At 37.8% G+C, this 13,770-nt stretch overlaps 1 long non-coding RNA gene across 2 annotated transcripts in view; it reads right to left on the bottom strand.

The window, feature by feature from the left end:
- Positions 1–2,900: 2,900 nt before the first annotated feature.
- LOC138224372 (uncharacterized) overlaps positions 2,901–13,770 on the bottom strand; it is a 77,555-nt gene continuing 66,685 nt past the window's right edge. For both annotated transcript variants that reach the window (XR_011182845.1, XR_011182846.1), the window contains exons 3-4: positions 4,435–4,474; positions 2,901–3,794 (exon numbers count right to left, since the gene is read on the bottom strand). This is a non-coding gene — a long non-coding RNA (uncharacterized lncRNA). The remainder of the gene's footprint in view (positions 3,795–4,434; positions 4,475–13,770) is intronic.

The following is a 13,770-nucleotide window of genomic DNA, read 5'->3' as shown; positions in this document are numbered from 1 at the left end:
ATGGTAGAGACTCTATAAATGTAAATTTCTCTACCAATAAAGATTTTTGTTGCTTTAAATAGCTTCATAGAAAGAATAAGAAAAATACCAACTGTGCTGCTACTTATGGACAAAGGTTAGTACAAAAAGTCAGCATGTTCTATATATGAGGTCCAAAATAACCAGTCTATTAATTTGTTGAAATGTACAATAAAATGCCTTTTGTTCCTTCCTGGCTGTGAGCCTCTCTACATGAATAATACATTTGAGAAACGCTTTTGGGCACAAGACAGTTTGCTTTCCTGGATGAAACAAGACCCCAAATTCAGTTTCAGTTGCAATTCGCAACAATAATTTCATAAAAGTCACAAAGGAGCTTTTTGTAATAAAGCAATCTGCCAAGAAACCTAGATTTATGAGAAAGCTTGTCTACAATAATACAGAAAAATTGCTTTCTGGAAAGGGATTGCCTTTACGTGTGCTAATATTATTCAGCTTCCCCAGAGTCTAAGAATGGAAACTGTTTGAAGGAAAGTTTTGAAGTTCTTTTGAGCTACAACACAGGTGCAACTGGTTGGTAATAAGAATGCATGAAACCGCGAGTTTGATGGATGCACAAACCTTATTATTGTTTTTTTTCTTTAAAAAATGTAGATTTTGGCTTCATACCTGACAACTTAAAAAAAAAGTTCTATGTTAATGAAAAATGCTCGGGCCACTTAGTCTTGTTTCTGGTGAACAATCCACAAATAAAATTAAACCAGGGACTCTAGGAAGAGACAAGTAAGATGCAAGCACTAGTATTTATGGCCTGCAAGAATTCTGTGAATTGATAAAAGCATTAACAGCCTGGTGAGTTTCAGAGTCACAAAGATCTGGAAAGGATCTTATACATTTAAAAGCAGATGATTTACACACATTACGCCTCTTTCATTTTAGATAAAAGCACACCAGCAGAGGGATTTTGTGCTGCTCAAATGAAAGCCAAGTGTGGATAAGGTAAATAAGGGTTTGCGACCAGATTCCAGGTTCTCCCATTCTCTCACTTTCATCATAACCTGAGAAAAGTACCTTCTAACCTCCTTGTCCTCTGCATGAGATGCAACATCAAAGACATTTTGTAAATTGTGATTATTGATTGTACATTAGCAGTTATTAATTCACTCTTAGTTGGTTGCAAGTTGCTTTGAGTCCTGCAGTAGCTGTCACACCCTCTGCAGCCAGGGGGCGCTCCCACTCTGTCCTGTCCCTAGTTCTTTCTGCTTTGCTGTCCTTACGGTGTCTCTCTCTCTGGGGTTATATATTTCCGGGTCACTCATTCCCCTGCGCTCAGCATTGACGTTTGGATGTCCCGAGACCCGCCTAGCACCAGGTCGCCCCACATCCGCTACCTGAGGGCGTTGGTTTCTATACGACTCCTGAACTGCTGAGCCCGGGCTCACCCCTGTCCCACCGCTACACATAGGGTCCTAAGCCTCTCCACGGTTCGTCCCTTCTGACATCCGTGACAGTAGCTCCGCTCCCACTGTCTTTGTGTCTTGGCTATTTAAAGGTTTTTGTGGATTCCACCAAAGTAATGTTGTGTTGAAACAACCAGCGCCAAAGGTAGGCTTCATACAGTTTCTACAGTAGGTCGGAATTCAGGTTCAGTACTTTGCTAACCAGTACTTCAAGCCAATCATCAACTGATACAAATCAAAGATTATTCAAGACTTTGTGCTTTACTGTGATTCCAGGTTAATCATCCCTGCTCCAGCTCTGCACTCCGCGTGTTATTTTATTCTGAAAAAAGTCCTTTAGAACCTTCTTGAATTAAATACATACAGTAGTTCACAGAAACATTGTAGGTTTGCTCCTTAAAGTACTTCCAGTTCAGTACTGAAATGAACTAGCATGACCCCAGAAAGATGACTTATCCCCTGCTTATTCACTCTATTGCTGTCCTCAGTTCCTTTTCAGTTCCTAAATTGATCTAATTTAACACCTGGTCATTGCAGATACACACATAGAGAATTGTAAGCATTACATTATGACTCAAATTTGCAGCATATAAAGCAATACTTTTAAGTCGCCTTCAGAAGGAATAGTAGAGACCCACCAAAACAGTAAAATTAAAATTGTGCACTGTGACAATCTAAATTGCGAATCATCATTTTGCAAGCCTATCATTTTTTTAATCATTTTCATATCTCGTGCAGAGTCATTTGGCCTCTATTGAAACTTTGAATGCAATTCAAATTACAATTGATGTACTATTTAGTCTATTGCACTCAGTAAACACTATATTTTCCTAATTACACAGCAGTGTAAAAACAAAGGCTTGTTCTATTATTATCAAGATCTAATGAAACGTCCTTCCTGGTTATATTGTTTAGGGGGTATCTGAGTGGTTAAATAGGAAAGTGGTACAGCTCAGCAAGCTGTGCTCCTCTTGGCAGCATTCTCAGCATAAGCAGAGCCTCTAGTGCTTTGGATTGTTTCGGAAAACCAGACCTGTTTGAGGCATAAAATGTAACATTTCCATCTCCAGCAGTTCATCTCTGACCTGTAGATTAATTATTCTTATTGCAGTACCGGGACTGTTTGTTTTGGGTTCTTAATGCATTTCTTATTGCCTTACTTGTCTTTAAAATGTCTTTACTGTCTATTTTATTGCAGCTAAGGCAGAGCTAATATAAAGCTGTTATGCATTCAGATGCTTTGCAATAAACATTTCTTAAAACCAATTATTATCTATCTTTCAATGTACAGGGAATGTGGGGAACTACTGTACATCCAATACCCGCTGTGAAAAAATGACACATGCTGTCTGGACTTGCCACAGTCAAAAACATAAAAAACAGAAACAAGGCATAAATGGGAGGATTTATTAAAGATTTAAACAAAGGCGCTATTTACAATGCAAACAGCAGTACCAAGGAAAGAAGGTGTTGGTTCTTTCTGTGAGTCATTTGCTGTAAAAAAGCATGAAGGCTAATCATGGAGCAAAAATAACTGAACGTGTCTTGCTTTGTGGGTTTGCTTTGTGCTGAAAATTTTATTGAAACAGAAGACAAAGTTTGTGATTTTGTAGAGAAACCGACCAAACCCCAACATTTTCTTCTTATTATTATTAAATATGTGATCTCAGAAAAATATACCATATACACAAATGGATTTTTGTTACCACCCTTTACAGAAAGAAAAAAACATCCACTGTAAACGAGTAAAAAAAGACAGCTTGAGATGTTTATTCCAGTAAAACAAAGTTTAAACTCTGTTCTCCAAAGTAATAAGACACACTGTCAAAACCCTTACCACTCTTAAACTATTCTTTCATTTTGTTTATTGGCCTCCCTAGTTTTCAAAGCACTTGAGAACAATCATGCTCTTGCTTCAAAAATGGGAAAACCACCAAAAAAAAGCTTCTTTTTGAATGGTCTTTTTGGGGAGAGATTTTGGCGACGCGTCATTCTCTAATCAATCAATCATTATCTCTGCTGGCTTTACTGGGGCCTGCATGCAGCACACAGTCTCTATTAGTCCACAATTACATGTTTTGAAGGGCAGGGTGAAAAGACGCAGGGAAACTCATGAGGGGCACTGCAGGATTTTCTGACAGTCTTCTCGACACCTACGTTCCTGGGGCCTTTAAAATGTGTTTCCTAAGAGCACTTTGGGTTTATTATTCCTCACGTTTATACTCAGGTTCCCATTTCACTTGCTGTAGATCAAGCCTCAGTCGATCACTGGGTTCATTCAAGTCAAGCTCGTTGTGTATTTGGTTTCGTCTGTGCCTTCACAGTGCCCCCTTCCTTTCAGAGTCTGCTGCAGCCCTGGGCAGTGGTGCACCAGAAAGACAGAAAATAAACGATTGTTGAGGCTCAGACAGCCAAGGGTTGTGGACAGTAACGAGAGCCGCTGGAGGTCCCAGAAGGATTCCCAGTTTCTACTCGTACCCAAACAAATTCTTTACCTCCTCTTTTCTACTGTAGGATTTTTTCCAAGAAACATCTCAGTTGGAGATGGTTAATGTAAACGGCATGGTAGGGGCGGGAATGTTCTTAGTAGGTTTCTGTCACATGTGTAAAGCAATGGAAGTCTAGATGTGTATCAGCATGTGTTATGTTTAAATGAGCAACAGCCGCACTAATTACAGTTTAATTCAATTAAGGGGTGTGAGTGTGGTACTGGGGAGGAGATGTTGGCTGGCCATATTTTAAATCAAAATGACAGTGAATACTGTATTTTGCAATGATGCTAATATAATGCAGGACAAAACTACAGTATAGCAAGTTATACTATTTACTATTAATAATATAGTATATGCCGCAGGTACATTTTGATATCAGTTTTGTTTTTAACCCATTAGTGTTTTTCTCCAGATTTTTTCTTGTGACAATTTAACCCAACCTAATTTATTCTAGCTTCAGAGCACTGCGTTTAAGGAAAAAGAATGGTAAAAGGTTGACTTACCTTAAGCATTCAGCCAGACTACAAAAACCATGCAGCAAGCCTGTAAGACAAAAGAACTCAAAGTGAAATTTTATTCCTTTGCACACCATACTCAATTTTCAAGCAAGATCTCTTTGCTATGAAAAACGTACATTTACAGACAGAAGGTGCATATTGGACTGAAAAGATGTATAAAAAGTATATGGAAAGTTCATAGTAGGTTTCAGTGGGTTCTAAGAATGGATTAAACTATCAAATTCCACAGTGTTGCCCTAAACATTTGTTAAGTAGAAAAGAAAGACATTTAAGTAACACTCATCAAGAGCTTTTGAACAAATGCTCACAGAGCCCAAGGTCACCCTAGGACCTTAAAGACACCCTACAAGAGACCCTGCACAGTGGCACCTCCTTCTATAAATCTCTGATGGTGCAGCAGCAAAAGATGACACAAGACCTGGATGTCCATGCTCCTGTCACTGGAGGCAGTTAATATACTCCTGTAAGGAAGCACCCCTTGTGCCATCTTGAAAAGTTCATGAACCGTATAAACCAACCAAACCCAGAGTCCCAGAGATCATGGCCTGAGCACATGACCACTACAATCTAGAACCAACCTCATGCAGAAAAACGCAAGTATCACAAGACACCATGTGTTGTAAAAGTGTGGACAAATCACACTGCTAATTTGGTGTTGTTTCATCATCTCAAAACAAAGCTGTAGGAGACAATGAAATCCTGCAAGAGAAACATACTAAAATAAATTAACACAGTTCACACACTCAATACGGGTCCTGTGACCACACTGACTTTGTTCTTAAGGTGTTTATTTTATGTTAGCTGCATTAAGAATACAGCCAAGTATTCCATTCCAATGTTTAGTGTGTTGTGCCCATTGTGCAGCACTGATTTTTGTTTGTCAATCTCACAACTTTACTTTGAATTAACACTTTACCCCGTGCTTCACCATACAGGAACTTCAGCATCTTCATTTTGCTAATGTTACTATGAAACAGAAAATTATTTCACCTTCACCATGAAGAACGGAGACTGGACTGTGTATTTTCTCAAAATGAGGTATTGGTTATACAAGAAGCTGTGAATTTTAGCCTCACACATTCTGCTAACCACAAGGTCCTGATAAGAAAAAGAATAACAACCGTTTTCACTCATTTACTGTACAAACAGAGAGTGATATTAAAAAGTTAATGAAAAACAGGGCTCGAAAAATGAAGTTTTCGCCTTTAGCTTTCATGTCCTTTCAATTTAAAAATTCTCTGCACACACTTCCGAATTCTTCCTTTAACATAAAAACCTGCTTTGAGTTTGTTTTAAAAGATTGTGCGTCTGAAATACTGTTCTTATTAAAAAAAGACATTCATCTTACTGTAAAAGGTCTTGATAATGGGAATAAACCTACTAATCGTGTTAGACTCACTGGATCTCAAAGAGAACGCAAAGGGAACAATCCCTGGAGGAAGCATTTAACAGAAGTCTGGTTCCCATGTTGAAAATTATTATATAAATTACATTTCCACCAGAAGGTGAGAGCAAAATACTGCTTGGATGTCATAAAACCAGCAACGGACAGCTGTGCCTACATCTGTCTTTTCTCGTTTTCCCTTTATTAACAATTGATGCAAATTCTGTTGTATTTGTCTCATTTTCAAGTGTGGAGCAGCTGTTCTAATACAATTCAACTGGAATATACAGTTCAGTGCATCAATGGATTTGGCGACTAAGAGCTTCACTCATTGCAATAAAGCTCAGGGCAGCAACAACACCTACACAAAAAAAGTAGGAATAGTTTCCTTCATGCTTTTTCGCATTAACAGAAATGAAACGCAAATGTCTCCTTTTCAAAATCCGTATTGACACTGCAGTGAAGTTCACAAAGTTCAGGAAGAATAGATGACCATCCTTAAGCATCATCAAACCCACACCTATAGTTGACAAATTCGGTTCCTGTTCACTGCTGATATCTGGAAGGGAAGCCTTCGAGGTTTAGTGACAACCTGAGGACAGAGCAGAGTTTGCTAGTCTAGTCAATAAGAGATGCTGGCATGGGGGCTCTGTCACTGAACATTTCATAGTTTGCATTTCCATTTGCTCTCCAAAGACAGCCCACCAGTATCTTAAATCTGAAGCTGCACTTATCAAAAAAAAATTTACTCTGTGCAAATTAAATTACAGTATTTTAGCACTGTAAATTGTGAAAATGTCATTATTTTGTTTTTTGCTTTTTGATGCATAAATCACTGAGCTTTGCTTCCATGTTTTAATATCACTTTTGCTAACATGGAAAAAACTGTTTGGCGTTAATGGTAAGAAAAAGGGTTTTTGAAACCATCTATTTCCACGGCATAGAAGATCAAAACACCATATTTAAGAATCAGTTTTTTTCCCATATTTCCATAAATAGATTGGCTAGCTATGACCACATAAACTAAGTATTTCTATAAATCAAAAAGAGGTCTAGTACAAATGGCTGACACTGCTTTTTCTCACGTTAACCACAAATTTCCATTACAGGCAATGAGATTTAACTCTCATGAAATATGGTCTCCCTGTTATGTTTCCATATATTCACAGTCAAAAAAGAACTCCTTTAGAGGAATCAAACATATATCTTTTGGTCAATAAAAAGCTAACGCCAGGAGCTGTACAGAAAGGCTCTGGTTGCCAGTGGAAAGTCTGTGAAATGCAGGATGAGAATGTGCATTGATTGCAATAGCGGGAGGCAAAATATGTAGGTAAACTTACTTTTGGAACAGGAGAAGAGCACTTGGATTCTACAAGCATTGCCTGCATCCCAATAATGTCATCCCATATATAAATCATAGCAATGTAGTGTAGCAAGCACTTCAAATCCACAGCCATGGAGCAACACTGTTCAGCTAATAGGTAAATTATCTTTAGTTACACTAGCCCATGAATTCAATGGTACAATTACAGTGTATACCCAAGAAAAAGCAATCTTGACATCTATGACATAATTTATAGTGACAGACAAATGATGATACCTGATTCTAATCTTCCATGCAGATGGAAACAGTTCTGTGAGTAGCACAATATTAATGCATGAATGCAGTGGGTTGATCATAATTCGTGCACTATAAAAATCAGTCAATATACTGACTAGAGTTCTGAGGCTTTTATTTTGCCTCTGTGTTTTACTGAACACAAATTAATTCCCTTTGACAGAATACATGTAAAAATTCACTTTCTCATTTTAATAATGCTGAACCAGTTTTAATATTGATAGCTTGATTGATTGCCTTCTTTCATTATAGAGAAAAAAGATATACATATAATAAGATACAGATAAAAGATATACTGTACATAGCTGTACATAAAGTAGGTATAATCTGATTATATATCTTCCATCCAGGAATACTCTAATCACAAAAACCTATTTAGCAAGCTTTTTCATTTTCACTTTGCACTCAAAACTAAACTCTCCTATTTATTTTTTAGTTTTAGAGTTCAGTATGAAATAAGAAACATTATAAATGGTATGTGTTAATATATATGGCATGGTGGATACTCAGCTTCTGAGTATGTCCCAAATCCCAGAGAAGGACACTCCATGCTGTGGAGAGAAGTAACTATGAGGCCCATTTCTGGAGATTCCCTCTTACACTGAGAGGTTAGAATAGATGGAAATTCAGGTCCGCCAGTCTCATTCACACAATGAATAAAAGCTGCTTTGCACCAGGCAAAGAACAGAACTTCAAAGCATTCAGTCCACTTGCATTTTACAAGTGCTGTACCCCACAATTAACAGTTATTCTTTCAAACTTGCTTTCTTTTAAACTCACTGTACACATAATTGCAGCCATTGATCTTATTTAATTCAATGAAGTCATTCTAATGAAAAAAAGTGAGATGGATCTACTGGATGATAGTAAGTACGCCACACAGTAAGTGCACCAATCTGCTCTGAGACATAGGAGGACACTGCTACAAAAGAATACCTAAAGCTTCTCTTGTTCTACCATACCTTTATACTAGAGTTTTCCTACAAACATGTTGCACTACCAAATATACAGTATTCCGAAAATGGCCAGCACTAAACTGTTTGCAAAGTAACATTTGCCTCCCATTACTGTAAGCCCAATCCTGTCCGCAAACATGGTGAATGTCCGGCCACACATTAACTTGAAGGCATACAGAGAAGAACCAGTGTTTTAAAGAGAAGCTTTTATTTGTCACCCTGCCAAACCACAAAAACCGATTCATTTTCGACAAATTTCAGGAGCTGGCTTGTTAGAAGCGGCCTTCTGGTACGAGCAAGAGGGAACGTGCCAGGTTTCCAGAACCTGAAGGCAAGTGAAGTGCGATACTGTTCCTGATGGATCAGTTAGAGCCTGATAAAGCTGCTCCCTGCAAAGGCAACAGCAAGCCCCACCTACTGAGCTGCAAAAAACACACTGAGCATAGCTGCCAAGAAACATTATTCATTTCAAGCAATGTGTACAATGTCTTTTTTTCAATGCACCTATTATTATATAGTATACTGTACAGTATGTACCAAAAAAAGTAAAATAAATGAACAAATTAAGACCTTTACAGCTGAAAAATTATAAAACAATATGGGTGGTACTCTCAAAATGTGAAACTTCAGGAAATTAAGAAATGACTGTAGATAGTATTTAACACCTAGTGTTACCTAGGTGTTAAATACTATCCACCTCCGCCTAGTACCTTGGGACACAATAAAAAAAACATCAGAGAAAGCTTTACATTTCAAGGAATACATTATGCATACTATATTTAACAGGTTGTTAATAAATATATTATAACGTATTAATAAGGCAGGGACAGGGAGGTTTTTAAATTCATCCCAAAACACTTTTTTTGCAGGTTTGACTCACTTTAACCCCCAACGGAAAGCAGCAGCCCCACCAGCCTGACTCGCAGCAGTCATTCAGCACCAGCAGGCCCTGCTGCACAGCAGAGCAGGTGAAGAAGCAGAAGTTGCACTGAGTTGATAAGAGTTCAGCGCATTTACACACCTATTCTCATTAACCTTCTTGTAATAACAAAGTAGGGCCATGGTTTTACATCCCATCCAAAGGTTAGATCACTACTTTGGATATTCAGATCCAGAGGTATACTGTATGCACCAGATTCTAACAATCTTTTGCAATGTTTTATTACTTCAGAATTGCTTTATAAGTGATCTAGGAAATGTACAGTATATACTGTATACAGCATTTTAATACAAAGTGTCACCCAGTGTCATCAGCGGAGACATTTTTAAACTTTCTTAAAAAAGTTTATTGTACATCCACCCAATTTGGAATCGCTAATTGTTTGTTTATGGCACCTAATGGGAAACAATGAGACATCAGGTCATTCTCATCTGGCACAGCCAGTCACTGACATGGCACTAGCTCTGCTGCACTTGAGAGCAGAGACTGCGCCCATTGTAAAGTAACTGTTCATCTATGTGGTTTTTGCAAGTTCTCCCTGTGTTTGAATGGGTTTTCACCACGGGCTCTGGCTTCTTAATTAACACAATGAACTAGATGACATTCATTCATTTCAAGTTTTTATAATGTTCTGACAGTATACATGCACATACTGTATATAGTACAGTATGTATAAGTACAGTATGCAGTGTTTATTTGCATGTATAGTATCTAATATACTACAATAGCTGGAGTGTGTAAATGCCTACAGTGTGTACAGTTTGAAGTACTGTATATGTTTATACGGTAAAAGAAGTGATGATGAGCATGATATGAATTTCCAAGATGGTTGCTTTGTTCTTGAGATTCACAAACTGTGACAATCTTTTGTGCCACTTTCTTCACACATACTGTACAGTGAGCGTTCTGAAAGTTTAGTTTTCAACAGCTATGGTGCTGCACATCTGACTGCTTTCTGTACAGAAAATCCTCTCTGGATACCTTCCTTGAAATGATCCAGACTCCTGATGAAACCAGACTCCAAGGCTGGCTTTCGGTATTATCCTGGCACATGTTACAGAAGGAATGGAAAGTACTGTACCCAGTGGATCCCTCGCAGTCCCCCCTTTCCCAGCTATCCTTTAATTGCAGGATTGCTTTGGGGTAAAGCTAGGCCACCCCAGTTCTACTTTGCTGCTACCTTCTCCACCATTTTCCACAAGCACAGAACACAGTATGAGACAAATGAGCCCTGATCTTTTTTCATTTTCAGCGGGTTAACATTCTACCTTCCAGTTTAAGTTAAAGTGTTCAGTACATCTAAATACACCCCATGCAGGAGAAAGGGAAGTACTCCATTTGGCAAAATCAGTCTCCTCAGACCCTGGTTTATATTGGTAATTAAAAATTAGAGTAAATGGAAATTTTGTGAAAATGAACAAATGTGTTTTTTATGAAAATGTAGATAATATTTCAAGCTGCCCAGAACAACCGTATAGGTAAAGATTGCTTCATTGTATTATATCTACAGCCGAGCTGTTGGCCAAGCACCTTAAAAATAAACAAGTCTCTCATTACATTCTCTTCTGGAATTTCTCTCGACTGAGCTACTACTAGAATCAGAAAGAATCATTTTTAAAAGAATAGACAGCAGCTATAAAAGACCCAAAATCTCTCACATTAAATTTGATTTCAGTTCCATTGATCGGGGATCAAATCATAACCAGTAATCATGACTTACTGATCATAGTAGGAATTATGAAAAAAACATACTGTAAACCCATTATGGCAAAGTTCAAAATATCAAGCGAACGGAACTGAGTTTAGCTAGCCTACCAACTGAGCAACTGATGGGATATTCACTATGACTAATACAATTCCAAGAAGTAATCATTTTGGATCTACAGTTTTCTTTAAAGCCATTTACATTGATTCACGCAAATCCAGCAGAATTCAATATTCCATCTGTTTGTGGCTTTCATGTGCTACCATTGATGCAGATGTTTTCTCATCTGTGTCTTTTCCACACTAAACAGTTATACAGATATTGGCTCTTTAGTTCCAGACCAAAATCTGAAACCGCCGATCTCTCAAAGGAGCGTCCTTCTAGAAAGAGGGTTAGGAATGTATCCAATTTATTTCTTTTTTTTCCAAATCTTAGTCTCATGCTGGGTTTAATAATAATTTCTAGCATGGTTCTGAGAGATGAAATAAAAAAAATGTTATAAAAATAAATGTGATTTGTGCTATTGTTGAAAAGGAGTGAAAGGAATGTTTTTTCAAAGCTCTGCAGCACATTGTGAAGAACATCCCTTCCTTAATGATGGTCTCATCTTTTTCAGTCTTTGACAGAATTGATGTCAGAAAGGTACAGTACAAGGTGGAGAAATCCAGTTGAGCTTGTATGGCATGCCTGCACAAAATTGTGCCTCATTTGATTTCCTACTTAAGAGAAATGTAGAATGATTCATAAAAATGTGTCAAGAAAGTGTGGTGGCTGCTCCTAACCCAGCCACTAAGTAATTACCCGCGGGGTTTTAGTGTAGATAAACAATGAACACGTTTGAATCCACTGTTATTATGAAGCCTTTCAGGCACGAGGAAAACGGTACAGTCCAACACAAAAAATGACATCTCATGAGCAGTCTAATCCTTTCTTTTGAAATAAAATGTAACCCACTGAAACGGGTTGACACAACCCCCCTTAAATCAAAAAGAAATCTGAAAGCTGAGTGAATGTGAAGAGAGCAACATCCCAGTTGCGAATCTAGAAAGTGATTTCTTGGGGTTTTACTTGATCGCCTGAACACTACTGTAAATAAAACATTGGTGAAAGCAAAAGTTGAAATGACTTTGAAGTAGTTTATTTTAGGGAGGGGGGCACTCCTCATGAATTAAGTCGTACAGTAAATTGTGGCATGCTCTACCTAAGCGTGTAGAAAAACTATTGAATGAAGCTGTCTTTTTTTAGGATTAGATTTAACTAGAATTTACTGAGATTTGTAGTACGTTAAGAACAACAAAACAAAGGTTGCAAATAATACATGATGGGCAACATGCTTACTCTAGTGCTGCTGTCACACAGATTTAGTCCTGGGTTTGATTCTGGGGTGGGATACCATGTGTCTGGAGTTGGCAAGTTTCATTTATTTATTTATGTTGATTTTCTCCAGGTGCTCAGGTTTCCCCACACTTTCCAAAGATGTGGTCTAGAGGCCAATATTAAATTTACTTTCAAGAAATAACATGGAACATCAAGCTGAAAACTCCCATGAGCATTGCCACACTACCCTAGAGGTGAAATATCCTACGATTGCAAAACATTAGTTCTGGTTGACATGGCGTAAATATAAAAAGCATTATTATGGCAGTACTGTGGCGTGTTTTGATTTTATTAAACACATTTATGTTTTTTTTTAATTCTCGTGATTAAGCTTCCTTCATCACAGAATCATTCCTGTTGGCAAAGTAAGACCAGAGACCCTTGAGCTCACTACCTGCCAATAACTTTTCCGACTGAGCAGTCAGTCACGCAGAGAGCCTGCCCAGCTGAAGGCAAGGGCTGTTTTCCTCCTCGCTACCCCATTAATCTTCTCATCACTCATGGGAGCACCTTGCTAACTTCTGGGTGAAGTCAGTTAATATTTCTCCCTGTTCATCAGTGGGTCTGGCATGGCTGGACCTGCAATCGCTTGCTGAGCTGTAACCACTGTAGATAGATTCGTTTATCCCTCTTACCAGGCAGAGATGTATTCAAGTCTCTTTGCTCTGAAAGAAGATTTCTTTTTGTCCTTATATTGACCACATTAAGGCCTTTCAGTGGGTGCAAATGTCTAATGATTTGAGCAGCAACAGATCTGAATGCCTTCAGGTTTCTATATTTTACTGAAATCTTGCAGATGAAAAGGGAACGGATCTCTGTAGACTTGTGAGCTATTGTAACAATCACCTGTAGAGCCCGAGAGATTAGAAAGTGAAATCTCATAATAAAAAATATTTTAATTATACACTCAATTCTAATACATCTGACAATATGAAAAAAATGTTATATGATCACAAAACAAGCTGTTACCTACAGTATGCTTCATAATGTGGGTCATTTTCTTACAGATAGTATTCAGTCCCTGAAATATATATGGTTACTAAAAATACTGCATGTAATCATGTGTTCAACACCTTTTCTTCAGTTTTGGTTTTCTCCATTTATAGTTTAAATTAATTTTTAGACACTACTTTCTAGCATTGCACAATTGTGCATATCAGATACCTCCTTACAGAAGTATGAGGGAAGAAATAAAAAATGGGATATTTTTCATGGATTAAACCGTAACGGTAAACTGCAGTTTTTGAGAACAGTGCTCACGTTTGTCATACTTTTTTTCAGGCAAAAAGCATGTAAAAATGTTTGCCACAGAGCTAAACAGAATTGAACATCTAAACTCAA

The sequence above is a fragment of the Lepisosteus oculatus genome, chromosome 20, assembly GCF_040954835.1.
Source record: "Lepisosteus oculatus isolate fLepOcu1 chromosome 20, fLepOcu1.hap2, whole genome shotgun sequence".
NCBI classification, from domain to species: domain Eukaryota; kingdom Metazoa; phylum Chordata; class Actinopteri; order Semionotiformes; family Lepisosteidae; genus Lepisosteus; species Lepisosteus oculatus.
The sequence above is the reverse complement of the archived record's forward strand: the minus strand, read 5'-3'. Positions and strand labels throughout refer to the sequence as shown.